This window comes from Eulemur rufifrons, chromosome 6 (assembly GCF_041146395.1).
Source record: "Eulemur rufifrons isolate Redbay chromosome 6, OSU_ERuf_1, whole genome shotgun sequence".
In the NCBI taxonomy this organism is placed as follows: domain Eukaryota; kingdom Metazoa; phylum Chordata; class Mammalia; order Primates; family Lemuridae; genus Eulemur; species Eulemur rufifrons.
Window position 1 is genome coordinate 53,559,757 of NC_090988.1, and position 18,035 is coordinate 53,577,791.

At 41.0% G+C, this 18,035-nt stretch overlaps 1 protein-coding gene and 2 non-coding genes across 4 annotated transcripts in view; 2 read left to right on the plus strand and 1 right to left on the minus strand.

The window, feature by feature from the left end:
- Positions 1–18,035, plus strand: part of FAM168A (family with sequence similarity 168 member A) — a 174,657-nt gene that overhangs the window by 112,342 nt on the left and 44,280 nt on the right. The window lies entirely within an intron of this gene.
- LOC138385528 (U6 spliceosomal RNA) lies at positions 1,689–1,795 on the plus strand. Its single transcript, XR_011233761.1, has one exon. It is a non-coding gene; the product is annotated as a U6 spliceosomal RNA (small nuclear RNA).
- On the minus strand, positions 9,472–9,576 carry LOC138385640 (small nucleolar RNA U13). The gene has a single exon (XR_011233858.1). It is a non-coding gene; the product is annotated as a small nucleolar RNA U13 (small nucleolar RNA).

The window sequence follows — 18,035 nt, forward strand, 5'->3', positions numbered from 1 at the left end:
GATATTTGTACTTTGTTTATTCTTTGCAAAGAACTTTTGTGGGTTTTTCCCCCTCATATTTGTTTCTTATAACAACTCTGGGAGATAGCCCTTATTTTCCAGATCAAATGACAGTATCAGCTTTTCCAAGGTCACACTGTATAATATAGCCCTAACTAACCCCAGATTTTCTGAGTTAAAAACTAAGCACTTTTACTGCTCTAGCATGCCTCCTTGTATCTTGGACACCATAATGATTAGGATCTCAGATAAGCCTGGAAAATGGATTCTGATTCCTGAAACTGCTCCAGCAAAACCCCCTTTGAAGTTCAAACTAATCTCCTCTGCTCAGAAAAGACCTCTCAGGTAACTTAATTACTTTTTCACCTGTAGTTGAAGAAAAGCCTCTAAAGAGAGTTCTTATTAGCTATTCTCACTATAGTTATGAGTAATCTTGTTGTTAAATCCAATGGGCCCTTTTCAGCCCTCATCCTAATTTGACACCTCTATATCATTTAACACCCCTGACCCTTCCCTTCTTGAAGCAAACTTTTCTTGCTTTTCCTTGACTCCCTAATTTTCATTGACTATAATTTTTCTGTTTATTTTTCAGTTTGTTTTTCCATTCTTCCTCTCCAGATGTTCCTGAATCTGTCTCTTTTCAGGCTTTTCTTCCCTGGTTTACCCATTAAAAGTTGATGTTGGCTGGGTGCAGTGACTTATACCTGTAATCCCAGCAGTTTGGGAGGCCAAGGTTGGGGGATCTCTTGAGGCCAGGAGTTCAAGATCAGCCTGGGCAACATACTGAGACCCTGTCTCTATAAAAAATAAAAAATTAGCTGGGTGTGGTGGTGTGTGCCTGTAGTCCTAGCCATTTGGGAGGCTGAGGTGGTAGGATCCCCTGAAGCCAGGAGTTTGAGGTTATAGTGAGCTGTGATTGCACCACTACGTTCCAGCCTGGGCTGTGTGACTGAGACACTGTCCCTTTAAAAAAAAAAAAGTTAATGTTGCCCAAGGGCCCCGTTTCTCTTTTTCCTGAGCCTTAGCTACTGTTTGTAGGCCGATGATTCATGAACTCTAGCTCTGTGGCAAACCACTCTTGTGAGCTTCAGACTAGTATATCTAGCTGTCTTCTGAACATCTCTTCCATGAATGTCTCATACTTTGCTCAGACTTAATTATGTCTAAAACAGAGCTTGTTATCTTAGTTTTTCCCTGTAACCCACTTTTCCTTTTATCAGTCTGTGATTGGTACCACCACTGCCTGTTTCCTCAGATTAGAAAATATCATCCTTGATACTCTTTTCTCTTTTGCTTTCAAAAACCAGCCATTAAGTCCTGCCTTATAAAAAAAAAAAAACTGTGGTAAAATATACATAACATAAAATTGTTTACCATCTTAGCCATTTTTATGTATACAGTTCATTGACATTAAGTACATTCATACTGTTGTGCAACTATCACTGCTATCAATCCACAGAACTCTTCATCTTGCAAAATTGAAACTCTGTATGCATTAAACAGTAACTCCCCATTTCCCCCTTCTCCTAGTCCATTCTACTTTCTATCTTATAAATCTGACTATTCTAGATGCCCATATAAATGGAATCATACAGTATTTGTCCTTTTGTGGCTTATTTTACTCGGCCTAATGTCCTCAGGGTTCATCCATGTGTAAGAATTTCCTTCCCTTTTAAGGCTGAATAATAGTGCTCGCTTTGGCAGCACATATACTAAAATTGGAATGATACAGAGAAGATTGGCATGGCCCCTGTGCAAGGATGACATGAAAATTCATGAAGTGTTCCATATAAAAATAAAGAAAAAAATAAAGAAAAAAAGGCTGAATCACATATCATTGTATGTGTCAACAGAAAAAAACCCAAACTCTGGGAAATAATTTAAAGAGGTTTAGGCCGGGCGCGGTGGCTCACGCCTGTAATCCTAGCACTCTGGGAGGCCGAGGCGGGTGGATCGCTCAAGGTCAGGAGTTCGAGACCAGCCTGAGCGAGACCCCGTCTCTACTAAAAATAGAAAGACATTATATGGACAACTAAAAATCTATATAGAAAAAATTAGCCGGGCATAGTGGCGCATGCCTGTAGTCCCAGCTACTCGGGAGGCTGAGGCAGTAGGATCGCTTAAGCCGAGGAGTCTGAGGTTGCTGTGAGCTAAGCTGACGCCATGGCACTCACTCTAGCCTGGGCAACAAAGTGAGACTCTGTCTCAACAAAAAAAAAAAAAAAAAAAAAAAGAGGTTTATTTTGAGCCAGGTATGTGAGATTGTGGCCCGGAGACACATGCCCAAGAAGCCTTGAACAAATGGTCTCACTATGGTTGGGTTACACTTTGGTTTTATACATTTCAGGGAGACAGGAATTACATATAAAGTCAAAATCAATACATGGAAAGGGTACATTGGTTTGGCCCGAAAAGACAGTATATCTCCAAGTGGGAGATTACAGGTTATGAGTGGGTTTAAAGATTCTTTGATTTGTAATTGGTTAAAGAAATGAAGCTCTGTCTAAAGGCTTGGAATGTTTTAAGTTAAGGTAAGGAAGTCTGTTAATCAGAGACAAGCCCCCCAGACATATACCTGCAGGTGTGGTTAAGCTTTGTCTTGTGTAACCTTAGGCCTGTTAATGAGCCACAAAGGATGTCTCCCAGAAGGGAAGGGGGCATGACGAGGCATGTCTGACCTCCCTTCTCAGGGCCAGAAATTCAGCTTTATGGTATTTCTGGGGTCCCCTTGGCCAAGATGGTTTTGCTGGGGACTTAAGATTTTATTTTAATTCACATATGTATATGCAATATTTTGTTTATCCATTCATCTGTCAGTGGACACTTGGGTTGATTTTACCTTTTGGCTGTTGCAAATAATGCTATTTTGACATGGATTTACAAATAACTTTTCAAGACTTTGCTTTCAGTTCTTTTGGATATATATCCAGAAGTGGAATTTCTGGATGATAAGGTAATTCTGTTTTTGATTTTGTTACGTTTGGCACTTATCCTTGAGGCTGCATCAGAAGACCGAAAACAAGTGCTTTGAGGAAAGAGAAGTTTATTACTTTGCGGGCAGAGGAGGAGGATGAGACTCCTGTCTGAAATGCCATCATCCTCCTAATAAGCAGAAATGCAGAGCCTTTAAAGGATGGGTTCTCAGCTTCAGGCAATTATTATTCAACTACAGTTGATGATTCTGATCATCCCATATCCTCTGAAGACAATCTCATGACCTCCATCTAGGACCTCCCTTTACCAGGTCCAGCTGAGCCATCCAGGCTGGGCCATCCATCTCCTGTTGCACAAATAACAAAAACCTTACCCTGCCCCTCCCAACCACTGGCCTGAGGGGGGATGCAGGTTTTAGTTCTCAAAAAGGAGTGGAGAATGTTTTAAAGAGACAGAAAATATTATTGCCATTTTTTCAGGCCATTCCCTCTGTTACATATTCCCTACTGTCAATATTTCCCTTCCATATATATGGGAGGAGGTGTGATACTCTATTACAATGTGAGGAACCACCATACTGTTTTCCTAGTGGCTACACCATTTTACATTCTCTCCTGCGGTGTACAAATGTTCCAGTTTCTGCACATGCTTGCCAATGCTTATTTTTCTCTCTCTAATAGCCATCATAATCAGTGTGAAATATCTTTTAAAAAAAACCTCCTTTACACTTCTCAGATTAGACCTTTCCTCCCGATCTTTCCCACTCTTATCATTTAGGCCATTGTTACTCTTTCTGGGATTATTTAAATTACCCTCTAACTGGTCTTCCTAACTCCTATAACATACCTTCTCTCCAGTCTGTTCTTTATATAGCAGCTAGAATCATTTTTCTAATTTGAAAATTTGACCACATTATTCCAGGGTTTAAAACCCTTCAGTGATTTTTTACTGTCCTTTGGATAAAGTCCAAACTTCTTAGCTTGCAATAGTACCTCGTTTTCTTTCTTTCTTTTTTAAAATTTATTTTAATTTATTTTATTTTTTATATGAAGGGCTGGGGGTTGTGAGGAGAGGTGTTCAGTTGCCTTGGTTTGTTTTTGTTGAGACAGAGTCTCCCTCTGTCACCCTGGGTAGAGTGCAGAGGCGTCATCGTAGCTCACTGCAACCACCAACTCCTGGGCTCAAGTCATCGATCCTTCTGCCTCAGCCTCCTGAGTAGCTGGGACTACAGGTGCTCACGCAACACCTGGCTGGGCTTTTTATTTTCCTTCCTTTTTGGTAGAGACAAGGTCTTACTCTTGCTTAGGCTAGTCTCGAACTCCTGAGTTTAAGCAGTCCTCCCGCCTTGGACTCCTAGAGTGCTAGGATTACAGGCTTGAGCCACTGCGCCTGGCCAGGATCTCATTTTCATGACCTGACCATTTAGATTTCTTTAGTCTATCTCCTGCTCATCTTATTTATCTATATTCTCAGTCTAGTTGGTGGCTAGCAGTATGTTTTACTTAGAATTGTAAGATTATTAGAGATCATCAAGTCCAACGCTGTTCTCAAATAAGGAACCAGAGAACTGATAAGTGCCTAAGGTAAGCACTTACTAAGATTTGCTAGCCAGGCTGTGGTGCTTCATGCCTGTAATCCCAGCTACTTGGGAGGCTGAGGTGGGAGGATCACTTGAGCCCAGGAGCTATGATCATGCCACTGCACTCCAGCTTGGGTGACAGAGCGAGACCCTGTCTCAAAAACAAAAACAATATAACAACAAAAAACTTGGCAATGAATTCAATGTCTGATTTATTCCTGTATCTGTAGTACCTAGCATGCCTCCTGGCATGATATGAATATTGACTAAATAGTTTTTGGACAAATGGGTAGACAAAGAGATGTAAGAGGTGGAAGTAGAACCCAGAACTTTGGCAGCCAATATAGTTCTCTTTCTGTTTACCTTACACTGCTTTTCCCCCCCCAAGACTCTTCTTTAGATTTCTGTAAACAAGGTAACTCTTTATCATCTTCTTAGGTCATTTCTTTCTTTTTTGAGTTTTCTCTATAAAATAGGGATAATAGTATCCACTTATTTCAAAAGTGCTTTGATGATTAGGTGATATGTATAAAGTGTCTGGTATGTAGTTGGGCTCTTACTAGTTACTAAACAATCAGCAGCCATTGTTTTGTTATTAGTCATCATTATATCCCCAACACCTAGCACAGTGACTGGTACAGAGTAGGCTCTCAGTAAATTTTGAAGGAAGAAGAAGGAAGGAAGAAAGAAATAATGGGAAGGAGATGGGAATCTAATGAGTGAAAGATGTCACAGCAGAGAAGTATGAGATCGGGTTTAGGAAAAGACTTCTGTGATTTGTCTGTCGGTGCTAATAAGTAGCCCTCTAATAAGGCAAGGCGAGTCTGGGACACATAGCCAATGTGAGAGAGATTGTTCTTGCTTTGTAGATGAATAAAAATTTCATTTGGATGATCTGTTGCAACTGGGCAACCCTTCTGGATGGACCATAATCAGGGAGACTTTTCTGCTTATGAGTCATGTGGAGATGGCAGAAATCCTGAGAGAAAACAAGGGGATCATCTCCACTTGCCTACTTGGTTTATAGCAAATATTCTTTTTTAGAACAATGTTAATTGAAGTCTGACAATTCCTTTGAGCTATTTAGCAAGGAAAAGCTGTCTTTGAGCTCTTATGTTATCTATGTAGTCCAGCCTTGAACCAGCTCACTTTGAGTCAAAGCGTCTTTGCAAAGAAAGCCAGATTTGACTTTTAAAAACAAAATTTGACTCTCCTATGACAAATTTTCTCTGAAGCATGAGAGAATAGGGCCCACAAACCCTCATAAAATAATACATAGGAAATGCAATACAACTTAAAATTACCATTTCTGATCTCATTTAATCCTTACAACAGTACTGTGATGTAGAAATTTCTATTAAAACATCCATTTTACAGATGAAGAAAGACTTATAAAGGTTAAAAAACAGGTACAAGGTCATACTGCTAGTAAACGGCAGAGCCAAGACTAGAGTTTAGGTTCACTGGCCTCCAAATCCAAAGCCAGTGCTCTTTCTCTTCCACTAAGGTGTCAGCCAACACCTCTTTGGGTTTCGGAGTGAAATATAAGTAGCGAGTGTGTGTCTATCTCTGATACCGGTGTGATGCTAAAACAAAGCAGATGGGTTAAACCTGTCAGGGCAAGAATCAGGCATGTTAAACGATATTGCTGTTTGTTTGTGACTGATTTACTTTCCTGGATCACAAAATGATTTCCTACCTTTGTAGAAAAGAACAACTTTTCTCTTAAAGCAGGAAGTATTGGTGTTGTTGGATTATTATTATTCTCCTGCTTATAAATCTTTCTTGACTTCCTGTTCTCTATAAAAGTTATTTGTTTACTTGTCTATCTTTCTAGACTGTGAGCTCCTTGAGGGAAGAAATCATGTACTTCCTGTCCCCAGAATAGACAGTTACTCATTAAGTATATGTTCAGTTAAATTATTATTACTAGTTTGTATTAATTACATTATTGTTGCTGTTAATTATTATAGTAATAACTACCATTAATTACTGTCAGTGGAGTGCTAGGCACTTAACAAATTCTCCAATTCTGATGATAATCCTTCAAGGGAGAGCTATTATTTTACATATGAGGGAATAGGTTCACCTAAGTTAAGTAACTTTCCCAAGGTCATATAGTTTATACGAGTCGCCTTAAGTGAAATATGGATATACTTTTTTTTTTAAAAGAAGCTTATCATGCTAATATATACATAACATAAAATTTACCATTTTAGCCATTTTTAAGTATGCAATTCAGTGGCATTAAATACATCTACAATGTTGTGTACCATCCCCACTATTTCCAGAACTTTTTCATCATCCTAAACAGAAATTCTGTATCCATTAAAAAATAACTCCCCTTTTCCACTCCTTCTAGCACCTAATAACCCCTAATCTGCTTCCTGTTTCTATGAATTTGCCTATTCTATATATGTTACTTAAATGGAATCAGACAATATTTGTTTATCCATTCATCTGCCTTTTTAAATGCCTTGGAATCTGTTTCAGCCAGTAGAGGTTGAAACCACAGCTGTCAGCCTCTGTATTGGCCTCTCAGTGACCAAAAACAACAATCAAAATGCAAAACTCTGATACTGGAGGACTAGGTCCTTCCTGCCCACCCTAGCTCCAGCAAGCAGCACCAGGGACTGTGGGGATGGTAGCTGCTAGGCAGAAGGCTGAAATTCTCTGAAATTTACTAGCCTCCTCATCAAGCTCTCCCCTGGATGCTGCAAGCATTCTGACTAGACTCCAGAGTTCCAAAATAGTTATTTCACGTATTTTCTTCCTGCTCAGCAGTTGTTCAGGTGGAGTGATAGATTCCTGGAGCTTCCTATTCTGCCATCGTTCATAACATCACTCCCAATATAAGTATCCTTAAAAACAACAACAACAACAACAACAACAACAAAAACCTTTGGTGTCATATAAAAAAAGGTTTTTTTGCCATTGCATAAAAGCAAGCATCAGGTAAGGATTTTTTTTCTTTACTGGGTAAGTTCTTGCTATATCACAGTATGCTTTGCAAATAAAGAATAGCCATCATCCCACGTTATGGTGGGAGATATGCTTTCCACATATCTATTCACAGTGACAGATTCTCACAATTAGCTGAAGTCATGTCATAGCAGTATATTTAGTCATTGTCATATTTCTATAAAACGATGGAAAATTGTCCTATAGCTCACTTTGTTACCTGTCTTCTGCCCTGGTGGAGAGAAAAAATCTTTACTCATTACTATGCTGAGAGCTTTGAATTAAGATTTAGGTGCCTTGGCCGGGCGCGGTGGCTCACGCCTGTAATCCTAGCACTCTGGGAGGCCGAGGCGGGTGGATTGCTCAAGGTCAGGAGTTCGAGACCAGCCTGAGTGAGACCCCGTCTCTACTAAAAATAGAAAGACATTATATGGACAACTAAAAATCTATATAGAAAAAATTAGCCGGGCATAGTGGCGCATGCCTGTAGTCCCAGCTACTCGGGAGGCTGAGGCAGTAGGATCGCTTAAGCCGAGGAGTCTGAGGTTGCTGTGAGCTAAGCTGATGCCACGGCACTCACTCTAGCCTGGGCAACAAAGTGAGACTCTGTCTCAACGAAAAAAAAAAAAAAAAAAAGATTTAGGTGCCTGAGGCCGGGCATGGTGACTCATGCCTGTAATACTAGCACTCTGGGAGGCGAAGGCAGGAGGATTGCTTCAGCTCAGGAATTTGAGACCAGCATGAGCCCTGAGCAAGAGTGAGACCTCATCTCTACTAAAAATAGAAAAAATTAGCCGGGTGTGGTGGCACACTGCTGTAGTCCCAGCTACTTGGGAGGCTGAGGCAGGAGGATCATTTGAGCCCAGGAGTTTGAAGTTGCAGTGAGCAATGATGATGCCATGGCACTCTAGCCTGGGCAATAGAGCAAGACTCTGTGTCAAAAAAAAAAAAAAAAAAAAATACAGAGAGAGATTTAGGTGCCTGCTTATGTCTGGAGAGATTTCATTTAAGGTTTTGCATTAAGGTATTTCAAACCTGCTGCCACTCTCTTGGGTTCCAGTGGTCACATCTTTTCTCTGGAAAGCCATTCTTTGGTTTGCTGAACAGAGCCCTGGGGAACACCAGATTCCAGCTCTGATTCAAGTTAATAGTAATTGTATGTGGCTGTGAGCACCCGAGTTGTACCAGGCATGAGCTGGAGGCTTTATATATTTTATCTCACTTAATCCTTATAGTATCCCTGGAAAATAGATATTATTAAGTTTTATAGGTTAAAAATCTGATGCAGGGAGGTCAAATGACTTTTCCAAGGTCATAGAGAATTTCCTTCTGATTTACCCAGCCCCAAAGGCCTTTTCTCTCTCCCATACTGAATGAAGGAAAGGGCTAGAATTTAAAAAGTCCTTTATTTTGACTCCATTTCCTCATTCAGAAAATGAGGAGATTGCGCCTCATGATGCTTAGGAGCTATTAAAAGAGAAGGAGTAAGCCGAAAAAGTGCTCCCTTCCCCTCCAGTAGAGATCTGCTCATTCCTAGTTTATAGATTGGGCTTCCAGGTGAGATTTTGTTTGATGACAGGGTTCTACTGCCTTAGGAGGGGGCCTAAATGAACTGGACTGGATGAACTCTGACCTTCCAGTTTTGTTATATACTCTGTTCTTCAAATTGTTAGATTATCAGTTTTGTGAATACGCGCACACAGTGACTATGTTTCCTTTGTGTATATGGTTTCTCCATAGACTCCCCTGCTTAACCAGCACAGATCTGTAAGAAATGGAAAGACATAGGTGTGTAAGGAGACAATTACAGTTCACTGAGACAAATCCTGTCTCAGAGGGATGTGCCACTATATTCCAAATGCCTACCCTAATAAATATATGTTCGAATTGCTGTGGAAGCATGGTATGTGGGGGGAGGGCCACAACTCTGTCAGAGGTTGTTGGTGGGAAAGGCTTCTGAGAAGGCAAGTATGGAACCAGATCTTTTTTTTTTTTCATGTCAGACGGGTCACGTGACGACGTTGTAACAAGGTTTAAGGGAGGTACATCTCACACATGAGCAAGAAACCCAATTATCTCACTCTTATGAACTATGAAAGGACCTGGAACTAGATCCTGAAGCATGAGGAGGAGTTCTAAGTTCCAGGTCTCATTCTACTACTGATGAGTGGGAGACACTGGACAAGTCCTACCCATTTCTCTTGCCTTCACTTTCCCATCCAGGCTATGAGGGGCTCATATGAGTTGTTTAGAAATTTCCTTTCCAGTTCTAACATTCTAGGCATTAATCTTTAAATTTTTGTTAGATCTCTTTCATTGTAAATCAACTGGCTAACTCCTTCCCTTAATCTATTTCTTTTGTCTCTTATTGAACATAATTTTCTGTGCCAGTTCTTGGAATCCCCGGTGTTAATGAAAAGTTCAGAAACAAGTAAGGTGAGGTAAGCTCCCTGCTGTCACTCAGATCCCTCTTTACACTGCCAGTACCTTCTCTCAGCCTAGGCTTCTTTCCCCAAGGCTCCTGATGATCTTGGACAAGATCAATAGAAAACCATAAAAGCCTGTTCCCATGTATCCTATGCAAGGTCAGTTATAGCCATAGCTACCAACGGTGAGTGAGTTTCTTTTTCCTGCTAATTAAGCTCCTGCAATTTAATTTAGTTTTCTGTTAGTTACTTATGGTTTCCTAGTCAATGGTAATATAATTTTTGTGTCCCCAAATACAGCTGAAATTCAGTGGGACATTGACAAAGGACTTGAAGAGCTGTGCTGCATAGATTCTCACTGGAATGACTTCCCGTTGCTTAATGTAGTGGGGAGTTTACACTTCAAGTCAGAAGACCTGAGTCTGACTCCTGGCTCTGCCTCTCAAAACTTGAACAAGTCACTTTACTTCTAATGGCCTCATCTATAAAAATGGGAATAATACCTGTCCTATCAATTGTTTGTGAACGTTTAAGGAGATAATTGAATCTGTAAGAGTTGTTTTTTTAGAGAGAGAGATGGGGACTTTGTTCTGCCACTGGGACTGGAGTACAGTGCTGCAATTATAGCTCACTGAGGCTTCCAACTCTTAGGCTCAAGGGATCCTCCTACCTCAGCCTCTGGAGTAGCTAGTATTACAGGAACCACCATGCCTGGCTATAAAAGATTTTTAACACATTAACTGCCATGAGAGTTGTATTTAACTCACACTAATTTTGAGCCCAGGGCTTTGTGAAGCATATGTAACTCACACGTCTCTTCACCTTGGGAGCTATGTGAAGTATTTTTCAAGTTGCATATAACTCACACACAGAAAACAATAAAAAATAACAAATTTTTCATTAAATTAGAAAAAATTGTTTTGTTTTCAAAGTTTTTATACTGTTTTCATAATAAAACACTGTGGCCCCAAGGAAATATTTTTTTTCCTAGTGTGGCAGTCAGTATGTGAAATGAAGCAAATCTAGTCATGGAGCTCAGTTGATAATTGGACTGACTGTTCTTGTCCTGAAGGTTAACTGCTTGAAGGCCTGGCCAGGAGTTTGTTGAGATTAGCAACTTTAATAGTGCTGAAATGTTCCTTTTCTGTGTTTTGAAGAGAACTCCCTGGCATTTGGAGGCAGAATTGGCCTGCTTCCTGGAGTTCTACTTTTCAGTGGAATCACAGGGCTTCAGAGCAGGAACTGGAGAGGCCCACAGCTTGGAAAAAAAAGGATATCTGGGTAGAGCGGATACCCCCTACTCCAGTTATGCTCCACATACCACAGAGTAAGTTTGTTTCTCCAGTGGATGGGTTAATAACAGCCATCAATTATTAACAATAATGGTTGCTATTTGTTGAGGATCCATTATGGGTCATACACAGTGTTCTGGAAACTTTTCTACCAAAGTATACCTGACAACGGAGGGGAATTAATTCTTCTCTGGATTGATGTGGGAATGAATAGCCCACAACAGCCATTCCAAGGTTGAAATTTATTTGAAGTCTATGTCTTATCTTCAAAATTCATAAGAGTTTTGCCTTATGAAACCATTATATAGTCATGTTTGTTTTCTATAAAAGAGATACTTTAAATTATTTACCATCTAGTAAAATTAACACCCCAGGAAAGTGTAGCATATTTACTCAGTGCTTTCATGTACCCTCCAGCATGTTATTATTGAGTAACCACAGGGATTCCTGTACCCAGTTTGAGAACTATGTCATTATTTTATGTAATTTAAAAAAATTTTTTTACAGAAAACTCCACACCACTTTATTTCAGCCTTCATCCAAAAATATAAAAGTGTTAAAAATGTGTAGATATTGACCTTCAATCCTCATAGACAGGTGAGAAGAGAGGATCAGGATAGAAGTTCAGAGTTCTTCCCACCCCCAGAGAAAAAGGAAAGCCCTAGCCATGGTATAGGATCAGAACACCAGGGCCCTATGGAGAACAGCCCCTTTCTCTCCTAGTATTGGTCCAAGTCCCTCTCACTCAACCCCCACCCTAAACTCTCCTTTTCAACTGAGAAGAAACATTTAAAATTCTTGAATCTTGTTCAGGAAGATGGTGCATGGTACATATAGCTAAACAAGGAGGGCTAGGCCTGCTTCCCTGCTTTTTGGCAGGAAGGAAAGGGTACACCTCAGCTTCCTCCCCTTCATTCTCCTCTTCCTTCCTCTCCTCTTCGTTGCAAACATCATTGCTTATTATAACTTGGATTGATAGGACAACTTGAGGTAGGCCACAGGGACTGTCATCTCCTGGTGATCATGGTTCCAGGTTACAACTTCCACCAGATTACATTCATTCTTAGCCCCCTCAGTGAGGCAGAGTGTGGTCAATTCCAGCACATGCTCCACATCATCCTCTTCCTCCATCTTTTTTTTTTTTTTTTTTTTTTTTTTTTTGAGACAGAGTCTCACTCTGTTGTCCAGGCTAGAGTGAGTGCCGTGGCGTCAGCCTAGCTCACAGCAACCTCAAACTCCTGGGCTTAAGCGATCCTACTGCCTCAGCCTCCCGAGTAGCTGGGACTACAGGCATGCGCCACCATGCCCGGCTAATTTTTTGTATACATATATTTTAGTTGTCCATATAATTTCTTTCTATTTTTAGTAGAGACGGGGTCTCACTCTTGCTCAGGCTGGTCTCGAACTCCTGACCTCGAGCGATCCACCCGCCTCGGCCTCCCAGAGTGCTAGGATTACAGGCGTGAGCCACCGCGCCTGGCCATCTTCCTCCATCTTGAAGGTGAAGGAGGGAATGTGGTCTGAGAGCTCAGACGAAGAAAAATCTGTTCATAGTGACCGGGGCCAGGACCCTCAGACCTCTGACCTAAACCCCAGTAGGCTGAGTGATTGGCATTATTATAATTATTTTCATCATTTGAGTACCCATTCTCTAATAAGTCCAGTGTCAGGGGTTAGGACTGCCTGCTCACAGACCTCCCAATCTGTTTAGGAAGGGGCCAGCTGCCCCTCCTGTCATAGCTGACACATGTGTGATAGCTAACACATGACCTTACATGGAAGATATAGTTTCCAGCAGGATAGCCAACAATTCTGTCTTTTTGCTTGCACATCTTAGGAAAACTAAATAATCAGCCCCAAAAATTGGCTTTAAAAGGACTCATGTTGGGTAAGGTCAAAAGTGTGATTACTTGAAAATTGCTCAACTGGTGGGAAAGGTACTTGAACTTAAGTGTCTAAATCAGATTTTTGCTATTACTGCTCACAGCAGGAGAAGAGGCAGAAAAATCCATAGTCCTTGGTCTTGTTTGAGCTATAGAACCATACTTCTGTTACCTCCAAAGGTCTCTGTCTGCCAGGGAGAAGCTTTGGCCTCCACTGTCACCACAAGTGCTGTCACAATATGTCAGCTTATGTTGAGTTCATTGAACTGTGTTGTGTTATGCCTGTGTGGCAGGAGGCCTGGAATCTTTGCAGGACCATAAGATAGGTAGGGGTGGGCAGAGAGCCAAGACTCCAGACCTTTCCTCCCCCTTTCCTCCTTTGGGTGGACATGAGCTGGGAGAACTGAATTGAAATGCAGACAAGAGGGCACAGTGTTCAAAGGGGGGACCTGTTCCTGAACAGCTGTTATAATTGGGGTTACTTGACAATCCTGAGTTTCCAGAGAAGCTTGGAACCTTGAGGAGGTAGCCCGAGTGATTGACATCATTATAATCATTTTCATCATTTGAGTACCCATTCCCTAATAAGTCCAGTGCCAGATTTTTCTCATGTAGCTTAGTAGTTAAGAACTGCTTACATTTGAATCTCAGCTCTATCATTTGATCGCTGTGCATCAGTTATAAATGCCTGAAGATGCTACTGCAAGACTTGATTAACAGTAGCTTAAATAAATAGGCAAAACAGGAGGCACGTTTTTCTCACATTAAAAAAAAATCTGTCTCAAAGTTTTCTGACTTGGGGGAAAAAAAAAGTCTGAAGGTCAGTGGCAGGTGGCATTATTAGGTCAATGATTTCAAGACTAATATCCCCATGACTCTTTCCTTTCCCTCATGATCTAAGATGGCTACTACAGCTCTAGGCATCATGTCTATGATTGAAGTAGGAAAAGGGGGGTATGGGGAACATCAGTAATGTCTGTCCTTTTCCTAGGAAAGCAAAGACTTTCCCAAAATATCCCCAGCAGACGTCTGTGTACATCTCATTGGTCAGAACTGGTTCTGTGTGGCTACTCCTAGGAGCTAGTAAGGCTGGAAGAGTGAGTAGTTAGCTTTTTCAGCCTCAGTAGTAGAGGCAGGCAAGGGCAAGAGGGTTGGGAATGAATGAGCATTGAGTTAGCCAGCCTGTGATATCTACCACAATGACCTGGACAAATAAATCAGCTTCTCTAGTTGATTTTCTCATTTGTAAAATAAAGATAATAGTAGAACCTACCTCATGAAGGGGTTGTGAGGATTAGATGGGATTAATGTGAAGTGCTTAGCATAAATATTAATACTTGACACATAATAGATAATACTAATTGTTTCTATTATTAGCATTATCATCATCTCGACTCTGCCAAGTAATTATTATCCCATTTTACATGAGAGGTAGCTGAAGCTCAGTGAGTGGAAGTAACTTGCCTGCAACCACAGTTTGAAATGACATAACCAGGATTAGAGCCTATTTCTGAATCTAAAGTCCATGCTTCTTTTTCTGCAGTGGAAATTGAGTCAGAAGGGAAATGGTTAGCAGGTAGGTCTGTCTTGGCCAGTCCCAGGGCGTCATCATAGGCTTGGTGATTAGGGAAGGAGGAAGACTGAAAAGAACAGGTTTGGGTGGTGAGAGCCCAAGCACAAGGAGAACCACAACTTAGGGGGTCATCACTGGACTGATACTAGATCCCTCAGATGGGGTATGAGCATTTGAGAAAAGTAGAAATGTAATTTGATAAAGATCATAAGAGAAACCAGTTATGGGAGTAGCCAGAAGGGACCTCAATGTAGCCTGAAGGAAGGAGATCAAGGGAGACTTTTTGGAGACAGAAGTGAAGTGAAGGGCAAGGGAAGGACTATCCAAGCATTGAGGACAGCCTGAACAATGCATGGAGTAGAACAGTCAGATGGAGTGTGTTAGAACATCTGTGTGTTTGCTGTGAGGATGTGTAAACTGCCAGGCCAAGCTTGGCAAGAGAAGAAATAGGATATCTAAATATATAGGAGCCAAACTTGGAGGGTCCTGAGACCATACTAAGAAGTTTGGAACTTTATCCTTGGTGATGAGAAACCGCCAGAGAGTGGCATGATGGATAGACTGGGCATTTCTGCCATCCAAGTACTAACCAGGCCCGACCCTGCTTAGCTTCCGAGATCAGACGAGATCGGGCGCGTTCAGGGTGGTATGGCCGTAGACTAGACTGGGCATTTCTGAAAGATCTCTCCATGTGCAGTGAGGAGGATGGATTGGAGAGAGAAAGAAAATGGAGGTCAGAGGACCAGTTAGGGGAATCTTACAATAGGTCAGTTGAGAGACTTGAACTAGGTAGGGGTGGTACGGGATGCAGAGGAGAGGACATGTCTGAGACATTTTTGAGAGAACAGTGTCTGGCATATAATAGAAATTCAATTTTTGTGGAATATGAATGAATAAGTTGGGACTTGACATTAGATTTGGGGAGTGAGGGAAAAGGAAACATCTGGACTTATCCCAGGCTTCCTGTGCCTTAGGTGATAGGTTGCCTGGTTATGACTTTCACTGAGTTCTCAGGAGTACTGAGGCCAGTGTGTGTGTCAGAGAGCTTTCCTTTTAAATGTTCCTCGGGTAATTTCTCATAACTCTTGGGGAATCCCCCTTTTTCCTAGCATTGAGCATTTCTAAACTTAATATATCTTGGTAATTGTGAGGCAAGATAATGCTATTCCCATTTTATAGATTTGGAAACCGAGGTGCAGAGTAGTTAAGTAACTCACTTGGGATCCTCCAGCTACTCAGAGTTAGCAAATGTTCCTTCCTCTACAGCATGTTGCCTTTGTTTAAGACTCTTGGACTTCTTATTGTAATTTCAACTGATTATAGACCATAATAAAACAAGCAATAAAATCCAGAAGATTAGATTGATCTAATTACTCAGCTGTTAAGATGAGGCCATGAGTTAATTGTAATTCAATGCATCTTCTAATTTCATCCAACACAGTACACAGTATCATTTGCATTATACAAAGAAAGTTCTATTATATTAATGTCTCCTTAGTGTTAAAAGGAAAAAATAAAATAACTCATAGAAATAGAGTCCAAACATTTCCCTACTCTCATTCTCTTTTATCAGAGAGATCTGGTTTCAGTCTTAACTGTCACTTACAGAACTATAAGCCAATTACTTAATCTTTCAGAGCCTCAGTTTTCTCACCTGTAAAACAGAATGTGGGAGATGTTGATTTAATAGTAGCTGTTGGGCTGGGCACTGTGGCTCATGCCTGTAATCCTAGCACTTTGGGAGCCGAGGAAGGAAGATCGCTTGAGGCCAGGAATTTGAGACCAGCCTGGGCAACATACTGAGACCCCATTTCTACAAAAAATTTCAAAATTAGCCAGGCCTGGTGATATATACCTGTGGTCCCAGCTACTCAGGAGGCTGGAGGATCGCTTGAGCCCAGGAGTTTGAGGCTGCAGTCAGCTCTATGATCATGGCCATTTTACTCCAGCCTGGGTGACAGAGAGAGACTCTGTCTCTACCAAAAAAAAAAAAAAAAAAAAAAAAAGTAGCTGCTGTTATTTTGCAGATGTGGAAACAGAGATTTAGAATTTGATAAGGACAATAAGGGTTTTGCCCAGGTTACATGGTAATCTAATGATAGCTCTAAACAAACAGGCTAAAAAATGTTTTGAAATGGTAGTATTTTCGGGAGATCTTTGATCTAAGACATGTTCCTTATTTTAGTTTATTTGAAAACCCAGTCCTGGTGTGCATGTTGCACATATTTCCTGCCTTCCGTTAGGACTTCAATAGTGGGTTGACAAAGTCTCTAGTAATAACAGCCCTTTAAATTTGCAGGGCCCAATAAGAGTTTTAAGGACATTTTTACATATATTTAGAAAACCTGGGGTGGGCGCAGTGGCTCACACCTGTAATCCTAGCACTCTGGGAGGCCAAGGCAGGAGCTCCTTTGAGCTCAGGAGTTCGAGACCAGCCTGAGCAAGAGCGAGACCCTGTCTCTACTAAAAATAGAAAGAAAATTATCTGGACAACTAAAAATATATAGAAAAACTTAGCCAGGCATGGTAGCACATGCCTTGTAGTCCCAGCTACTCGGGAGGCTGAGACAGAAGGATTGCTTGAGCCCAGGAGTTTGAGGTTTCTGTGAGTTAGGCTGACACCATGGCACTCTAGTCCAGGCAACAGAGTGAGACTCTGTCTCAAAAAAAAAAAAAGAAAAGAAAAGAAATAGAAAACTTGGATATTGAATTCTAGTCCCAACTCTGCCTGAATAATGAGTGGCTATTATTTGGACCAGATGAAATGTCTAGCAATGGGAGATTAATTGAACCTACCTAAGTGTCCAATAATACAATCATTTTATGGTTTCTCTTGTTGTTTTTTCTTATTTCCAAAACAATATCTGCTCATTTTATTTTATTTTATTTTATTTTGAGACAGGGTCTTGCTCTGTCTCTCAGGCTAGAGAGCAGTAGCATCATCACAGCTCACTGCAACCTCAAACTCCTGGGCTCAAATGATCCTCCTGCTTCAGCATCCCAGCTAGCTGGGACTACCGGCATGAGGCACGACACTCAGCTAATTTTTTCTATTTTTGGTAGAGATGGGATCTCAGTCTTGCTCAATCTGGTCTTGAACTCCTGAGCTCAAGTGATCCTCCTGCCTCGGCCTCCCAGGGTGCTAAGAGCCACCATGGCTGGCCGTTTTTCAACAAAGATGAATTATATGCTATATACAGTTCTATAACTCACCTTAATTTACTTAAGGAATTCTGAGTTGGGTCATTTAGATGTGTTTTAGCTAATTCCCTGTTGGTAGACATTTAGGTTGCTTGAACATTCACTGTTAATCCATAGCACAAAGCAGAAATAATAGACTGAAATGAATTAGAAATAAAAGGCAAAAATGTGGTGGTACTTTCATTT